The following is a 16,674-nucleotide window of genomic DNA, read 5'->3' on the forward strand; positions in this document are numbered from 1 at the left end:
TAGAACTTCTAGTACTATATTGAATAGGAGTGGTGAGAGAGGGCGTCCTTGTCTAGTGCCACATTTCAAGGGGAATGCTTCCAGTTTTTGCCCATTCAGTATGATATTGGCTGTAGGTTTGTCGTAAATAGCTTTTATTATTTTGAGATACGTTCCGTCAATACCTAGCTTATTGAGGGTTTTTAGCATAAAGGGCTGTTGAATTTTGTCAGAGGCCTTCTCTACATCAATTGAGATAATCATGTGGTTTTTGTCTTTGGTTCTGTTTATATGGTGAATTATGTTTATAGACTTGCATATATTGAACCAGCCTTGCATCCCCGGGATGAAGCCTACTTGATCATGATGGATAAGCTTTTTGATGTGCTGTTGCAATCGGCTTGTCTGTATTTTATTTAAGATTTTTGCATCTATGTTTATCATCGATATTGGCCTGAAGTTTTCTTTTCTTGCTGAGTCTCTGCCGGGTTTTGGAATCAGGATGATGTTGGTCTCATAAAATGATTTGGGAAGAATTCCCTCTTTTTGTATTGTTTGGAATAGTTTTAGAAGGAATGGTACCAGCTCCTCTTTGTAAAGGTTTTATGTTCTTAATAAAATGTGGTTAGGTTAACTTTTATCATAGTAACAGTTCTTTAGAAACTGCTTATTAATGTAAATTTAACCTCCTTTTATGGCAAAAGAACAGCATATTTTTCAGAGATTGTTGATAGATTTATCTTACTTATAAAAAGGCTCTTGTTGAAGAAGAGGACCTTGACATAGCTGTTTATCTCCAGGAACATCTGACACTATTATCTTTTTTGTCAGTTTCTCCTTGTTAACCATTCATTCTGCCCTCACTTCTTACCCATTTAATATCCGTTCCTTCCATGTTACTCAAAGTTAACAACATCAGAGTTGACTGTGACCACCATGTTGCTAAATCCAATAGTTGGCCCATTCTTAGTCTTCATGTTACTAAGCCTCTGAGCACATTTGATATAGTTGATCATTTCTCCTCAGTAAACGTTTTTTTCACTTGACTTTTGCAATAGCCTATGCTCTTTATATTCCTCTTTCTTTCGAGTCACTCATTTTTTAGACTTTTTAGCTGATTCCTTCTCCTTTGCCCAACAGTTAAATGTTTGAGTGCCCTGGGTTCAATTTTCAATCCTCTTCTTCTCATTACCTACATTGTCACCCTAGGTTATTCTAGATCATTTGTGGTTTTCAAATGCCATCTGTATGCTGATATCTCCAAAATTAGCATAATTTTCTTTGTGGTCAAATTTTATATATACATACATATATATGGATATACATGCATGTATATGTAATTTATCATTAACTTGTCACAAAATGAGTTTCTTAAGCTTTCTTAAAAATTATTTGTGGCCAGGCACGGTGGCTCACACCTGTAATCCCAGCATTTTGAAAGGCCGAGGTGGGTGGATTACAAGGTCAGGAGTTTGAGACCAGCCTGGTCAAAATGGTGAAACCCCGTCTCTACTAAAAATACAAAAATTAGCCAGGCACAGTGGCATGCACCTGTAATCCCAGCTACTCCAGAGTCTGACACAGGAGAATCACTTGAATTTGGGAGGCGGAGGTTGCAGTGAGCCGAGATCATGCCATTGCACTCCAGCCTGGGTGACAGAGTGAGACTCCCGTCTCAAAAAATATATATATTTGTATCAAATCTTGATACATCTTGGCATCTGTTTTTAAATACAGATTACCACAGTTACCTAGTTATATCTTTCTTCAGATGTCTTAGCACATCCAAAGCAGAAATTTGATTATCCTTATCATCATTTCTTCCCCAGTCTTACCCATTTGGGAAATTTCACTGCCACCTATGCAGTTGCTTCAGGCTAAAAACCCAGGAATCCTCCTTGGTGTCTCTGTTTTCGCCTTGCACATCCTGTTATTTTTACCTCCAAAATACAAATTGACTCTCCTTCTCTGTCTCTCTGCTACAGCTCTACAGCTACACTGCTTCTTCACTGGTCTCCCTGCTTAATTTTCTGTTCTTCTATGATGAAGCCAAACTAAATTTGTAAGTCTCAGATAAGATTATTTTCCTACCTGGATTAAAACCTACCAATAATAAACCATTGCCCTTTGAAAAAAGTCTGCACCTGTACCATGGCCTATGTGTCTGATACGATCCCACCACTACTTACTCTCCAACCTGAATTTTTGCACCTCTCTCTTTACTCCCCTTCCCCGTCCAGTAGGCCAGAGCTCCGAACCATTGTACTGCTAATCCCTCTGCCCAGAATGCTCATCTTCACAGGGTTGGTTTGTTTATCTTTCAGATTTAGAACCAAATGCCATCTCCTCAGGAGTACTTTCCCTGAAATACGCTTTTTAGGGTTGTCCACCCCCCCAGTCACTCTTTGTCTTATTAAAATGTTTTTTATTATGCATATCACTCTCGGAAATTACCTTTTCATGCCTCCTCTCCCGATGGAGTATTAGCCCCTCATAGCAGAAACATGCCCATCTGCTTTACCTCTCTATCCCAGTACTGAGAACAAGATTCATAGAAGCTTAATTAGTGTTTGTTGAATGAATGAATGCATGTTTATCACAAGGCAGGTACTCAAAAGTTTTTTAAAATACTAAACCATTTTGAAAGGATTGAAAGATTGAAATGTAGCTGGATGACTTGATACAAAGAAATAATTATTCAGAAAGCTCAAGTACTCTTTGTGATGAATGATAAATAATATGTACATGCACATAGGTGTTTGTTTTGTTTTTGTTTTTTTGTTTGTTTGTTTGAGACGGAGTTTCACTCTTGTTACCCAGACTGGAGTGCAATGGCACAATCTCGGCTCACTGCAACCTCCGCCTCCTGGGTTCAGGCAATTCTCCTGCCTCAGCCTCCCGAGTAGCTGGGTAGCTGGGATTACAGGCACACACCACCATGCCCAGCTAATTTTTTTTTTTTTTTTGTATTTTTAGTAGAGACGGGGTTTCACCATGTTGACCAGGATGGTCTTGATCTCTTGACCTCGTGATCCACCCGCCTCGGCCTCCCAAAGTGCTGGGATTACAGGCGTGAGCCACCGCTCCTGGCCCGTTTTGTTTTGTTTTAGAGACAGAGTCTCACTCCATCACCCAGGCTAATGTGCATTGGTGTAATCACGGCCCACTGCAACCTCCGCCTCCCAGGTTCTTGTGCCTTAGGCACCCAGGTAGGTCTTACAGATCCCTGCCACCACACCCAGCTAATTTTCTGTACTTTTGGTGGAGATGGGGTTTCACCATGTTGGCCAGCCTGGCCTCAAACTCCTAACCTCAAGTGATCTATCCACCTTGGCCTCCAAAGTGCTGGGATTAAAAGTGTAAGCCACTGCGCCCTGCTGGGTTTGACAGTAGAGAGAGGATAAGAAAAAAATTATACACATATACTATTAGTTATATCAGGAAAAGGATTTGACTGAGTCAGTGGGATAGCAAAACATTTTGAATAGAAATTTCCTGCATTTTAATTTCTTTGGTGGTTTACATGTAAAAGGAAAAAAATGTTTAAATATATGAAATTTAAATATATAATTATAAACTACAAAATTCTGCTCAGTGACACCGGAACTTCAGTATGATTCTGAACTTAGTACTGTCCTAGATTTACTTTGCATCTTTCCAAAGTGATTTTGTACATGAAATACCAAAATCTTAAAATAATATTATCTCACCTGAATAAACCACAAATGACTAACCAAACTCAGCATGCAAATGTATGTGTGTGTATGTGTGTGTATATGTGTGTCTGTATATATGTATGTAGTGAAAGAGAAGAAACTTTCTCTTCTTTTGGCTATTAACTCACTGGTGATGAGAGAGGTGTAGGGAAGCTATTTCCTAAATAATAATAACAAGTTTATAAAGTTAATAATATTTAGAAAGTGTTTGTTTATATTTCTGTAAGGCAGTGGATCTTTTTTAATCATTGCTGTGTGAAACTGATTCAGTTGGTTAGAACAGAACATAATAAGCCTATAATCTTGGGTTCCTCCTTTATGTCATATGGAGAAATTGAAGATGTGGTTTTATATTTCTTGACTTAAATAGACAGAGATCTATAGATCTGGTATAAACATGTCCAGATCCTATAATTTTATGCCATGTTTTCTCCTCACATTCTTTTCATTGTCTATACTCTAAACAGATTGTTGCAAAACGCTAAAATGGAAGGCACAGAAATTGACTTAAATTGCATCATGGCTTTTTTGACCTTGTCGTCCTCATCTCTAAGACACAAGGAGATTACATTTCTGAAGATTTTAAAGTTTAAAATGTATAATTTTTGGCCCTGGCATCAGATGGGGCTCCAGCCTCATTATGGAAGTTCATGAAAGAAAAAAATCCACTCTCAATAGGAGATGTCTTTATTATGTGGTTTTAAAAGGTCAAGGAATTACTTTAGAAAAGTTTTTCTGAATGGCCTATAACTCAGATTTGTAAAATACAGAACCCTGTGTTTTTGAGCCAAGCAGCTCTTTATTGGGCAAGTTTGATTCAACAAATGTTTATTAAGGATCGGTTATGCACAAAATACAGAACTGGGCCATGGAAGAATTAAAGGATAAATTCATCCTTTCAGCAAATATTTGTTAAGTATTTGTGCCAGTCTCTCTTCTGGACACTAGATGTGGCAGTGAATAGCACAGACAAGTGTCCTGTTTCTGTGGAGCTTATATTCTAGAAATGAAAAGAATGGAGTGTATGGGAGGGGGTTGCATTGAGCTTTGGGCCTGAAACCACTGTGTAATGAACTGTAATATCAAGGAGTGGTGGTATAAATGGTGTAAAAGAACACAAAATTAAAAGGTAGGGATAAGAATCCATAAAAGATCCAATTAAGAGATTATCAGAAATCGGGAGAGTTGGAGAGTGAGCTGAGGATGCGACTGTCTGCCTCGGATCACGTGAGAATACAGAAGGTATTGGGGCTGGATTTGGGTGGGTACATGGCATTAATGCCTGCGTTTGTCATTGTGAATCATTGGAATGAAGGAGACAAGTTACAAGGTATCCCAGAAGCAATGTTGGCCAGGTAGTTTAGTAGTGTGAACAGTAAGCTAAGTTATGTCACGAAGACATGACAAGAATTGAGCTCTGCGGGCCTAACTGACGCTTTCTTGGGAAGCTATGAGCTGCCAGAAAATCAGAGGTCATAGGGCCTGTGCTGGATGTCTGGGAATTGGAACGGAAAGGCAAACAAGAGGTCTGGTGATAGATTTGCCCAGAAGAGCAAGCAACACTTACCTTTATATGTCTGTCATTCTTGAACTCAGTATTATTTATAGAATCCATTTTTAATAAAAATGAAACTAAATGGCTGACATCTAAATTCATAAAGGCCTCACAAACTTACCTATAAGGCAAGAAAGCCCCAAAATAGGTAGTCACATTTTGTATTCATTTCGATGATTTTGTGGGGAAAATGATATAATAACAAAAGAACTATTCATGCATCCATTTATAGCTATTGTCTGAATTTAACATTTTCACTGCTGATCTGACAGCTTCTAATAAATGCTTTTTAGGAAGGTAGACTTCATCTGCGAGTGTTCTGTGAACTAACCTAAGGTGGTTTTCTCTGTACTTGATTACTGGAAATGGATACCTTGAAAATGCATTAGAACAAGCATTGCATGGTTCCTTCATTAACTGACCATCCGCCATTGCTGTTCCTGACTCCCAACTCCCTTTCTTATCTGCTCAAAAACGCTCTCCGGCCTACATTATACTCAGTTTCTCCCTTTCATATATCCACATATCGTCTCATTTAGCTGCTGTTTTCCTCCCTTTTTTTATTTTCCTCTCCTCTGTTTGAATAAAATTCAATTTAAATTTTTATTGTTCATCTGTTAATTTTTCTGTTCTCTTTCAAAGGCGTTTCTTTTAAAACTCTCACGTCACAATCTCACAAGCAGCTAAACTTTCTAAATGAGGGTCTCAATCCCCCTAAAGGCTCTTGGTTCTGCAGGTAAGTAAAGAGGGATTAGAGCCCTGCATCCATCTTGATAGTAAGTTTTCTTTTAAGGGCTGGAGCAGTTTTGGTAGCCATTGTTCCAGTAAATGGAATATAGACCAGTCTTGAACCACTTGCTTTTTATTTAGGGAAAATCTCTAACTTAACTGCAATCTTAGAAATAACACCGCCTGGCGGGGCGTGGTGGCTCATGCCTGTAATCCTAGCACTTTGGGAGGTCAAGGCTGGCAGATCACAAGGTCAAGAGACGGAGACCATCCTAGCCAACATGGTGAAACCCCATCTCTACTAAAAATACAAAAATTAGCTGAGCATGGTGGCACGCGCCTGTAGTCCCAGCTACTCGGGAGGCTAAAGCAAGAGACACACTTGAACCCGGGAGGCAGAGATTACAGTGAGCCAAGATCATGCCACTACACACTGCCTCGTGACAGAGCAAGACTCCATCTCAAAAAAAAAAAGGCAGTCAAATTAATATAGGATTAAACAATTTATATAAAACCTGCTCATACAAGACCCTCTAGGAATCTGTCTTTCCTTTCATCCCTCCAAAAGCTGGGCCAGAGACAAGGGCATATATAAAAGCAGTGTATTTGCAGATGTGATCTCAGGGGTCTGGGGGGTGGAGCAGTAAGCATAAAACAGGAAAGGGGGAGAGGGCACTTCAAGGATGCCTTATCAAGATGGCCACCCCATGGATGACATATGCTTCATCCCACCAGGATCTTCCAAGGAATCTTTTGAAAGTTTTCTCAAAACTGTACATGCAGGGATGAAAAGGAAAAGCCTTTATCCATTAGTTGCTGTTTCCTAGTAGTGGTCAAGGGTAGCCTGGAAACATTGTTCTCCCTACTTCAGGCTTCCTATGCGTAAATACACAGCAGGTCTTGCAAATGACCCACACTGCAGTCTGGGAGAAGCCCTAGGGCAGGAAACAAGAGGAGCAGGGGCGCCAGTTACACCTACTTACAGTAGGGGAAAGACTACCTGGAACTGAGTGCCAAAGAAATGGCTACGATTGACATAGGGCTCCAAGGAGTTTGAAGTGCTACAAGAAGTGCCCAATAGAGTATTCATGCTTTATGCCACATGGCCCTGCGCCACTTCCCACCCCTAGTCAGAGCTGATTAGATCAGGGGAAGAAATGTCTGGCTAACTTGGGTTCTTGGCATGGCTGAACTTGGGTTTGCTGAAGAAGCCAATCTATGAATTAGCAGAGAAAGCTGATTAGAAGAGAGAGAAATGAGCAAATCTGCACAGAAGCAGAGCACCCTGGGGACTGATGGGGGAAGTAGCCAGTAGCCAGGCCTTGATCCTTATGTATTTCTGGACCAGTTCCCATATATACATATCCTTAGAAATCACTGCCTCCTTTTCTGATGTTTTATTAGTTGAAGGGTTTTTTGAAACAAACAAGAAAATACAAAACTAATAAGGAAACATAATACTATCTCCAGAGAAGATTTCAATTAATTTCCATTGGCTTCAATTAACAAGTTTATTGCAAGTTAACACTACCATTAAAATAATATTTCAGGAGAGCTTTAATCAAGATTGGTGAAAACAATTAAACTTCTGAATATGAAAGGAAAATAAAATCAATTTTATAATTAAAATATGTGTAATTTTCCTAATATAAATGTTTAAGTTTATTAAAATGCCATTACATGCAGCTATGGTCTTACTACATTAGATGTATCTTCTAATCACTGACAGCTTTTAGTAATAGAGTAAAATATCTATGATCTTCATAGCATAGTGCTAAATATTTTATAAATAAAAAAATTTCAAATGTGAAACTTCACAAAGATGGCCACCATTGGTAGAATAATATGTATATTAATCCTTGAGACAATACAAAGCAACATAGTTTACTTCATCTTATCAAATACAGGTATTGATCGACTTACCACCTATGCAACTTACGACCATTCGACTTTACGACCACAATCGCTAGCCACGACTGCTCCGCGTCTGGCAGCACAAACATTGCCCAGCTGGGCGTACAACAGTGCAGACCAGCCTCCAGCAGCACTACCATCTCCACGTGCACGATTTCAACTGTACATATAGCCTACTCAACTTACGACCAAATCGTGTTACGACCGGTCCGTGGTCCCGAATGTGGTCGTAAGTCAAGCACTAGCTGTAGTCAAGAGACTACTTTAGAGTTATAGTAGTTTTATGCTATGATAAGGAGTTCTCTCTGTCACTCTCATATATTATCTGATTGAAGCCCTTACTAGAGTTCTAGACAATCTACTGTGACAAGATGATTGTGGTGATGATGGGAGAAATGTGCTTAAAGGTGATAGTTTCATCATCATAAAGGTGATAGTTTCATCATCATAAAGGTGATAGTTTCATCATCATAAAGGTGATAGTTTCATCATCATACTTTGCAAATATTTAGGGAATTCAAGCAGGTGAAATTTTCAAGAAACACTTACTGATAATTTTAGAAACAATCTTGTTTCTCTCTCCTGAAAAAGATATAATACAGTATATTTCTCTAAGGAATTAAGTTTACAGAAGAGTAATTTTATTACTAACAAAGATGAAATGATTCTCATGAATGCTTGCTCTTTGATGCCCCACTCCATTAACTTGCTTTGGCCAATAAAATGTGGATGAAATAACAACACGCCAGTTTTCAGCCTTGAACTAAAGAGACATTACATGCTTCTGCTTGCCCTTTGGGAGAGTCAAATCTCTGCCATGTGAAGAACATGCCCCAAGTAGCTGCTGCCCCTCCCACCTGGGCTTCTGATGAGCTACAGAGCAGAATAGAACCTGATTCACATGATGGAGCCACACCCACTCCCCTGTAACCTTTAGAAGAGCCATCCAGCTGAGCCCAGTCTAGATAACCTGAACCACAGTCAGCCATGCTACCCTGTAGGCACGAGTAATGCCTGCTACCAAAAGCCACTCCAGTTTGGGATAGTTTTTTTAAATAGCAGTGTTTTGACAATAACTAACTAATACAGTTACTTATATGGAATAACAATTTTACAACATTTGCAGTAGCTTCTAGTATATTCATGGAACAGAAACCAGGTATCTTCTAGCTGGAACCTGATAATAAAATAAATAGGAATTAGGAATGTGAATTTGTGGACCAGATCAAGCCAAGTTTCTACCATGCTTCTGACAGCTGTTGACTATGAGTTATTTTCTCTAAACTTGAGTTTTCTTATCCATGGAATGAAAATAAGATGAAGCACATAAAGCAGCACAGTGCTTGGTACACAGTAAGTGTGGAATATGCAGAAGATTTTATCATGGTTTTTACTATCATACTATAAAATTAACACAGAATGGCTCCACACGGTTATGTATAACCAGATTATCCACTAAAGTGATTCTTTCTTTCTAACTCCCTATTTTTGGACTTTCCTAAGTCTGATGCTGTCCTGAAGATTTTTATGAATTTCTGGAGGATGTATTTTCATAGCTACTTGCTGTGAATTCTTGCTTCTACAGGACTCTGAGTCTCATTCATGTTTTATCAACCCTTACTTTCTTCTTTGTCAGCTCTGTGCTGAGCCATCATGGAACTTACCTCCTTTTCTTTCATTCCCATGACAAATTTCTGTGTGTAGCAGAACTTATTAAAGGTTTGGGACAGAAAAAGCTGTTTATCCCAAAGAAAGCCAACAATTTATATTTGAATTTACCGTAACTCTATTCTTTTTTCTTTTTCTTTTTCTTTTCTTTTTTTTTTATGAACCGTTAAATCTCCCAGTTGGAGAGAGATGGGAGTGGGGCATGGTGCTGGGAAATTCTTGCCCTTAAAACCATGCCCCTTCATGGACCCAGAAAGAGAAGACATTCCCTCAGTTTTGGTGCCAGGTCAGTGTTGGCCTTATTTATGAGTTAGTAAGAATTAAATTTCTCTTCAATGTCTAGGAATAGTTTGAGAAGACTTGTTATTTCTTCCTTAAATGTTTAGTAGAATTCAGCAGTAAAGCCAAAATTGAGAAGAAATTTCTGGAAACTTAGCACTCACCCTAAACCCAAGTTATCACTAGTGTACATGTGGCATACTGGGAATAATCACAGTGTCTCAGGGCAAACTCCAAAGTTGGGGCTCAGCCTGGGAGGCCAAGAGGGTACATGGCTTCACACAGGAAAGAATTTTTTTTTTAAAGAAAGAGAGAAAGGAAGAAAGAGAAAGAATAAAAAAGAAAGAAAGAAAGAAAAAATGAAGGAGAAGAAGAATGAGAAAGAGGGAGAGGGAGAGAGAACTGGGGTGTTGCTTTATTGCCCGGGCTAGAATGCAGTCTAAAAATGGGTATGCCTATAATTGTGTTTAATAATAGAAACATGGGAAAAAAAATGAGGGAAGAAAATAACTAACAAGCAGCCAACCAATATTTCATTTAAACCTGTAAATAGGTGTGATGTGGTACTGATAAAAGTGTATATTTTGTATATTTAAAGTGGAGAGTCCTATAAACGTTTATTAAGTCTACTTGTTCCCGATCTGAGTTCAAGTCTTGGATATCGATGTTAACTTTCTGTCTTATTGATCTGTCTGATATTGATGTTGAAGTCTCCTACTATTATTGTGTGGGAGTCTAAGCCTCTTTATAAGTCTTATATATCTGGGTATTCCTGTATTGGGTGCGTATATATTTAGGATCTTTAGCTCTTCTTGTTACATTGATCCTCTTTTTCTTTTTATTGGAGATAGAGTCTCGCTTTGTCACCCACGCTGGAGTGCAATGGTGCGATCTCAGCTCACTATAGCCTCTGTCTCTCAAGTTCAAGCAATTCTCCTGCCTCAGCCTCCTGAGTAGATGGAATTACAGGCATCTGCCACCATGCTTGGCTAATTTTTATATTTTTAGTAGAGATTGGGGTTTCATCATGTTGGCCAGGCTGATCAGCTCTATCCTTTAAAGTCTTCTAGCTTTCTACAAGAATTTCCCATTGACAACATGTACCCGTAGGGCCCAGGCTCCGGCCATGTTATCTGTTCCTTCCCTCTGTCCCACCTCCCCATCTCCTCTCTCTGCTTTCCCACAATTCCTGTTACTTTCTTATGCAGAACAACTGAGCTGCCTCTTTCTTTTGCTCATCTCTTGTTTTTATCAAATAGTCATGTAACATGTTTTCATGTAACACATTTTCCCTAGTACTAAATGTTAATACTTTGCACTCTCTCACCACACTTGCAACGTCATGTTAAAAGCAGCATGACTTCCATGCAAAGCAAGACCTGATTAAGGCATTGACCAATCTAATAAAGTAATATGATTATCAAAAGTAAGATGTATTTGCCATCAAAGTATAAGAAGTGAAGAATTCCAGAGGAAAACATTGTCTGTCAAAGTGCTATTTAGGCATGAAAAAAAATCTATCTCATTGTTTAAGGTATGTTCATTTATTCATGTATTGATTTATTTATATTCACCCCCAAAGATAAAATTGAAATTCTTCTATACTGACCACAACTGGTTGTCTTTCCTTAGGATCTGGAATTTCACAGTGTGGTTACATCTGACTTGGGGACAACTTTTCATTTGCAACAATTGATTACCCAAAGCCCACATGTACTTAACAAGAATTTTATGTTGCAAGACTTATGGCATTTGAGGAAAAGAAGAAAAAAAGTATGTAATAAAACAAACACTATTGTTTTCTTGAGGAATTGTATACAGAATATTGCCACTCCTGAAAATTACTTCTTTCTTGGTTTAATTTTTCTGTTATTGCCTTAACCCATCATACAAGATATCAGTAACTTTCATAATTTTCTACAATCAGCAAATATTAAGTTAGGGGTTTTGGGTGATAGCAAACCAATGTATTACTGTACTTTCATCTTCTGTATCAATAATCTTATTTATTTCAAGAATTTAAAATTTGAACTAAATGCAAGAACATGAGGCCTTGGGGTTATACAAAAAGTTATCAACTGTGGTTAGAAAAACACAAGTCCTAATGTGTATGTATGTGTGTTCAACCATTTATTGAACATTTTGTACCAGTCATGCTGTCAGGCACTGGGGACATTAAAATGAAGACAACGCTTTTGGCTTCCTGGTGTTTGGAAGTCTAGACAAAGGAAGGAGGCAGACATGTAAACAGACAATCAAGATAAGTGGTAAGTGCTGTAACACAGATGTGCCCAGGATGCTCAGGGGCACAAAGGAGAATCGACTCTTTACACTGGGAGGGTAAAGGGAGAAGCAGCCGTGCCCAAGGAGATAGGATAATTGGAGAAGGAGATAGATAAACTTTAAGCTGAACTTTAGGGAAGACCCAAGGTTTGCCAGGGGGCTGAGATACTCTTAGCCACCTGTGAGGCACAGAGGAAGAAGAGAGTATGGACTGATCAGTATCTTATGGCAGGAGTGAACCCTAGGGTTGAGAAGGTAGGATAGGCTACCCACTCTTGAACTTGGCTGTAAGAATTTAGATTTTAACCTGAATAAGCAGCTGTGGAAGGATCTTAAGGGCAGTAAAGGGACAAGCTGCTTCGATTTGTGCTTTTGAAAGGGAAGGGTGAGGGTAACGTGAGGGCACAACCACACGCACTCAGAGCGCTCCTATTTCTTCGCAGGCGGTGTAACCTGCTGATGCCATTCCAAGCCTATCCGGGAAATTGTCAAACTCCACTTCATTCCAAGGAGCATCCATAAATTAAACATTGCAAACAGTCTTTGGAAGTTGAGAAACTACTGGCAGAGTGACACTTAACCTGCCTACAACCAAGAGACCCTCTTTCTAGTACTTGTCCCTTGGGTTTTGATATAAGCAGAAGTGGTTTTATCATTTCCTTTAGAAGTGATATTGGGAGAATTTTTTTAAGCCTCTTGTGGAATTGACTTCCCTTTGTGAACATTCCAAACCCTGCTTTGACATCTTCATTTCCTGCAGAATGCTACTCCTATACACCTTTAAAGTAATTGCTGTCACCGTCATCATTAACTCGCTTCTCTCTGCACCTCCTTCTGGAGTCTTTAGGTGCAACTGTGCTATTGGAAGCAGTGTTCACATTTCTTTCTGAAGGCTTCAGCACTTTGTACAAAGGTACCAGATCTGGATCCAGTCCATGTGGAGGTTTGAGAGGAGTGGGGTTCAATACACTAGGACTATTCAATGAATGTTAAATAACACAAAGCATTGTGAACGAGGGGCTTAAATCCTGAAGGGAGACGTTGTGAACTAACCTTTTATTCCCTGGGATTTTGATCCCAGGACAATTAAGAGCTGTAGAATATCCTTTTTCCCCAAGTGCAAAGTGGCAGAAATAGGACGATTTTAACAATCAAATTATATTTTGTTTTCAAGTTTCAACAGAAAACTTGAGACAGTATTTCTCATTGTTTTTCTAATAGACACGGGAGAAATAGTGGCTAACATTTCTAACATGTTAGCCACTATTTCTCCACAGATTTTAATGGCCAAATGAAGGAGGAGGCACTTTTTCCACCTCCCTGATGAGTTTTGCAGTAACTAAACTTTATAAGAATATTTAAAAATCTCTCATGAGTCAATCTTCTAGTACACTTGAAAATAATGATATTTTGTATTACTTCCCTTCATCTCCTTGTCAGGAAAGCATTAACAAGCAGGCCATCTATGAATATGTCTGAATAGCACCATAGAATCATTGAGAATGTCTTAAATATTAAAACAACCACCAATGTCCCTGAAGACCTGAAACAGGTGCCAGCATCCCCACTTGGGGTCACCCACCAGTCCTGTGAAGAGGACACCTACAGCAGCCACTCCTTATGAAGTAAAGTATGGTTGAATCTTTATTTTATTCCACTTAATTAAAGAACAGTGGAAAATCCTGTCTTGCATTTTCAACACGTGGTTCCAATTAGTGTCCCAGAGCAGGACCCTGACTTTGATAAAAGCGTTGATGGGTACCTTTGCTGCCTGTACAATGTACCCTTTCATTTTACAAGGTGGCTGAAGTGCAGTTTTAAGTATCTTTTTTCCTAATATTAACAAAAACCCAGGAGTATAAACTTAGAAAATGGTGAAGAGAAGTGAACACAATTTTGTTTGAATTGCCTGCCATAGGCTTCTAGAAACCTTGTATGCAGAAGGCAGTTTATTTGGTAAAATCTGCATTGCTCATTTGCAGGGCTGTATGCAAGAAGCATTACAGTTCATGAGAGTTGCACTCAGAGGGCATTCAATGGGAGGATCTCTGTTACCTCAGGAAATACCACTTACTATACTGTAAATTTGCTTAATATGACCAGTCTGCTCAAAAGGCAATGGAAATCCCTATTCAAATAAATTGCTTCAGATCATACAATAACTGATGGCACATTTACCTTCAGTGGGACTCTTTCTGGGTAACTTCTGGGTGGGTGGTATTTTTTTAAGTAATAAGAGAAAACGGTTAGAATCTGGGAATTCGATGTGGAAATGCTTAATTTTGGTCATCACTTCTCACCTTTTGCCAAAATAAAGAGAAATAGCAAGAGGAAAAAGTAAGGTAAAACAAGTGAGATGTTTTACGACTGCTTCACATGGTGAGTATTCCACACTGCCCCAAAAACGGTGGAATGATTTTCCACTTTGGGTCATGGGAAAGCAGGATGCCTTTAGTCCCAGAAGGGTGAGACACTTATACAGTAATACAGCCTTTCATGAAAGCTGAAAACAATCCCCTTTGTGCCTGGCTTTCATTTTCAGAGGTACCATTCATTTTTTGGCAGACAATACACAAGTTAGAGAAATGTGTCTATCAGGAACATCCCCTAGATTCATTACAAATTTAATTTTTAAGAAATAGTATCCAAAAGTGCCAAGGCAGGAAGATATGAGTAGAGTAAAACTGAGCAAATGGATTTCTTATGACTAATTACAACTTTGAAAAAAAAATAATTGAGATGATCTTTCTGATAGCTTCATTCCTGGAGACTGAGTGACAACAGATATACTATGTCTTCCCTCGGTTCTGCAAATTATAAAATAGAGTTTGCCACTTTTCTAGAAGGGATCCCAAATAGTAATGGACTGAAACTGTGCAAACCTGTTCTTATAGAAATCACTTTTGCCCTCCCTCGGCTTATGACCCCTACTAACTACTGGTGATATACCTTCATCAGCAACAGACAGAAGTATGCCATTTTCACTGAGTCCCCTTTTAACAGCCCCACTAACTCTTACTTAATTGACTTATTTGTACATAGATGAGTATTATACATCATTAATGAATAATTTGAGATTTAGAGTATCTCTAAATCTCCAAATCATGATTCAAACTGAACTGTAGGCACATTTTCTATTCACTTATGAAATCTTGGACTTCCCAACCTCCAAAACCATGAGCCAAATAAATTCAGTTCATTATAGATCACTCAGGTTGTGGTATTCTCTTACAGCAGAACAAAACTGCCTAAGACAGCATCCTTGATTCATCTATTTCTCTCACAACCCACATCCAATTCACAAGCGAAATACACCCAGAATTGAATTTTGTTATACTTTTTACCAACTGCAGTGCTAGAACAAGTCAGTATCCTATTTCAACTAGATTATTTCAGTAGCCTCCTAACTAGTCACCCTACATACCACTCTTCAACTAGGAGGCAGTGACCATTTTAAGATGTTGGATTCATGTTCCTTCTCTGCTCAGAGCTTTTCCATGCCTTCCAGCACACTCAAGTAGAACGCAAGAGCTTTACGATTGCTTACAAGGCTCTGGGAATGATCTCCTCCCACACCTTTTCTCTGGTTTATCTCCTACCCTGCCCTGTTTTTGCTTCAAGCACACTCATGTCATTGCCATACTTTGCATAAACCAAACAACTCCTGCTTTGGCACATGCAGTGTTTCCTAGCAGGAAAGCTTTTCCCCTTAGCCACAAAGTTGCTTCCTTACTTTTTTCGTGTTATCAGGGAGGCCTTCCCTGACCACCCTGTGTAAAACAGCACCCTCCTCCCGCTACCTATCACATAAGTATTTTCCTTTCCCTGATTTCCTGCACCACCCATCAGACCTGGCATACTATTTACTGTGTTTGTTTGTTTGTTTTGGCCATCTGTTCTCACCATATTGTAAACATAATTAGAACAGGGATTTAGTCTTTTTGTTCTCTCCTACAACTTTGTTGCCTAGAGCAATGTTGGGTACACAGTAGATCCTCAATAGATTTTTTTTTTTTGCATTAATGATTTAAATGTACATTACTGATTAAGTTGGTATCATGTTAATTACAAAAGCAACAACTCACGGAAAGGTTTGTTGATTGAACTCATTACAATTCTAGTACAACAAACTGTTCAGTAAATCTCACTTGAGAGGTTGTCTAAAGCACAGTATCAGACTCTCTCAGCATTGGTAGTGTTCACACATTACATGTCTGTGTGCAAATCATATGTCCAAGCCCCATCAATGTAAGGCTGAAAATGAAATCATATCAACTTTAAATATTCAAAATAAAACCTTAGGCTTCACCTTATGTGACTGTTGTGTTCTCTTTACAAACCCATCCTGCTCACTGTTGACTGATTCAGCTGGCCGTCTGGCTCAGACCTTAGGTCTCTGCTCCTTGCATGGGCCACTGCTCGCTTCTCTAGCTTCCTGGAAGAGTTTCATCAGACTGCCGCCACTGCCACCAAACTGCTTCATTCCAAAAGATGGCATTAAGCTTTCTCTTCAAACTATACATATACACAGCACAGTGGAAACCAGGCTGT

This window comes from Cebus imitator, unplaced genomic scaffold, assembly GCF_001604975.1.
Source record: "Cebus imitator isolate Cc_AM_T3 unplaced genomic scaffold, Cebus_imitator-1.0 Scaffold16, whole genome shotgun sequence".
NCBI lineage: Eukaryota > Metazoa > Chordata > Mammalia > Primates > Cebidae > Cebus > Cebus imitator.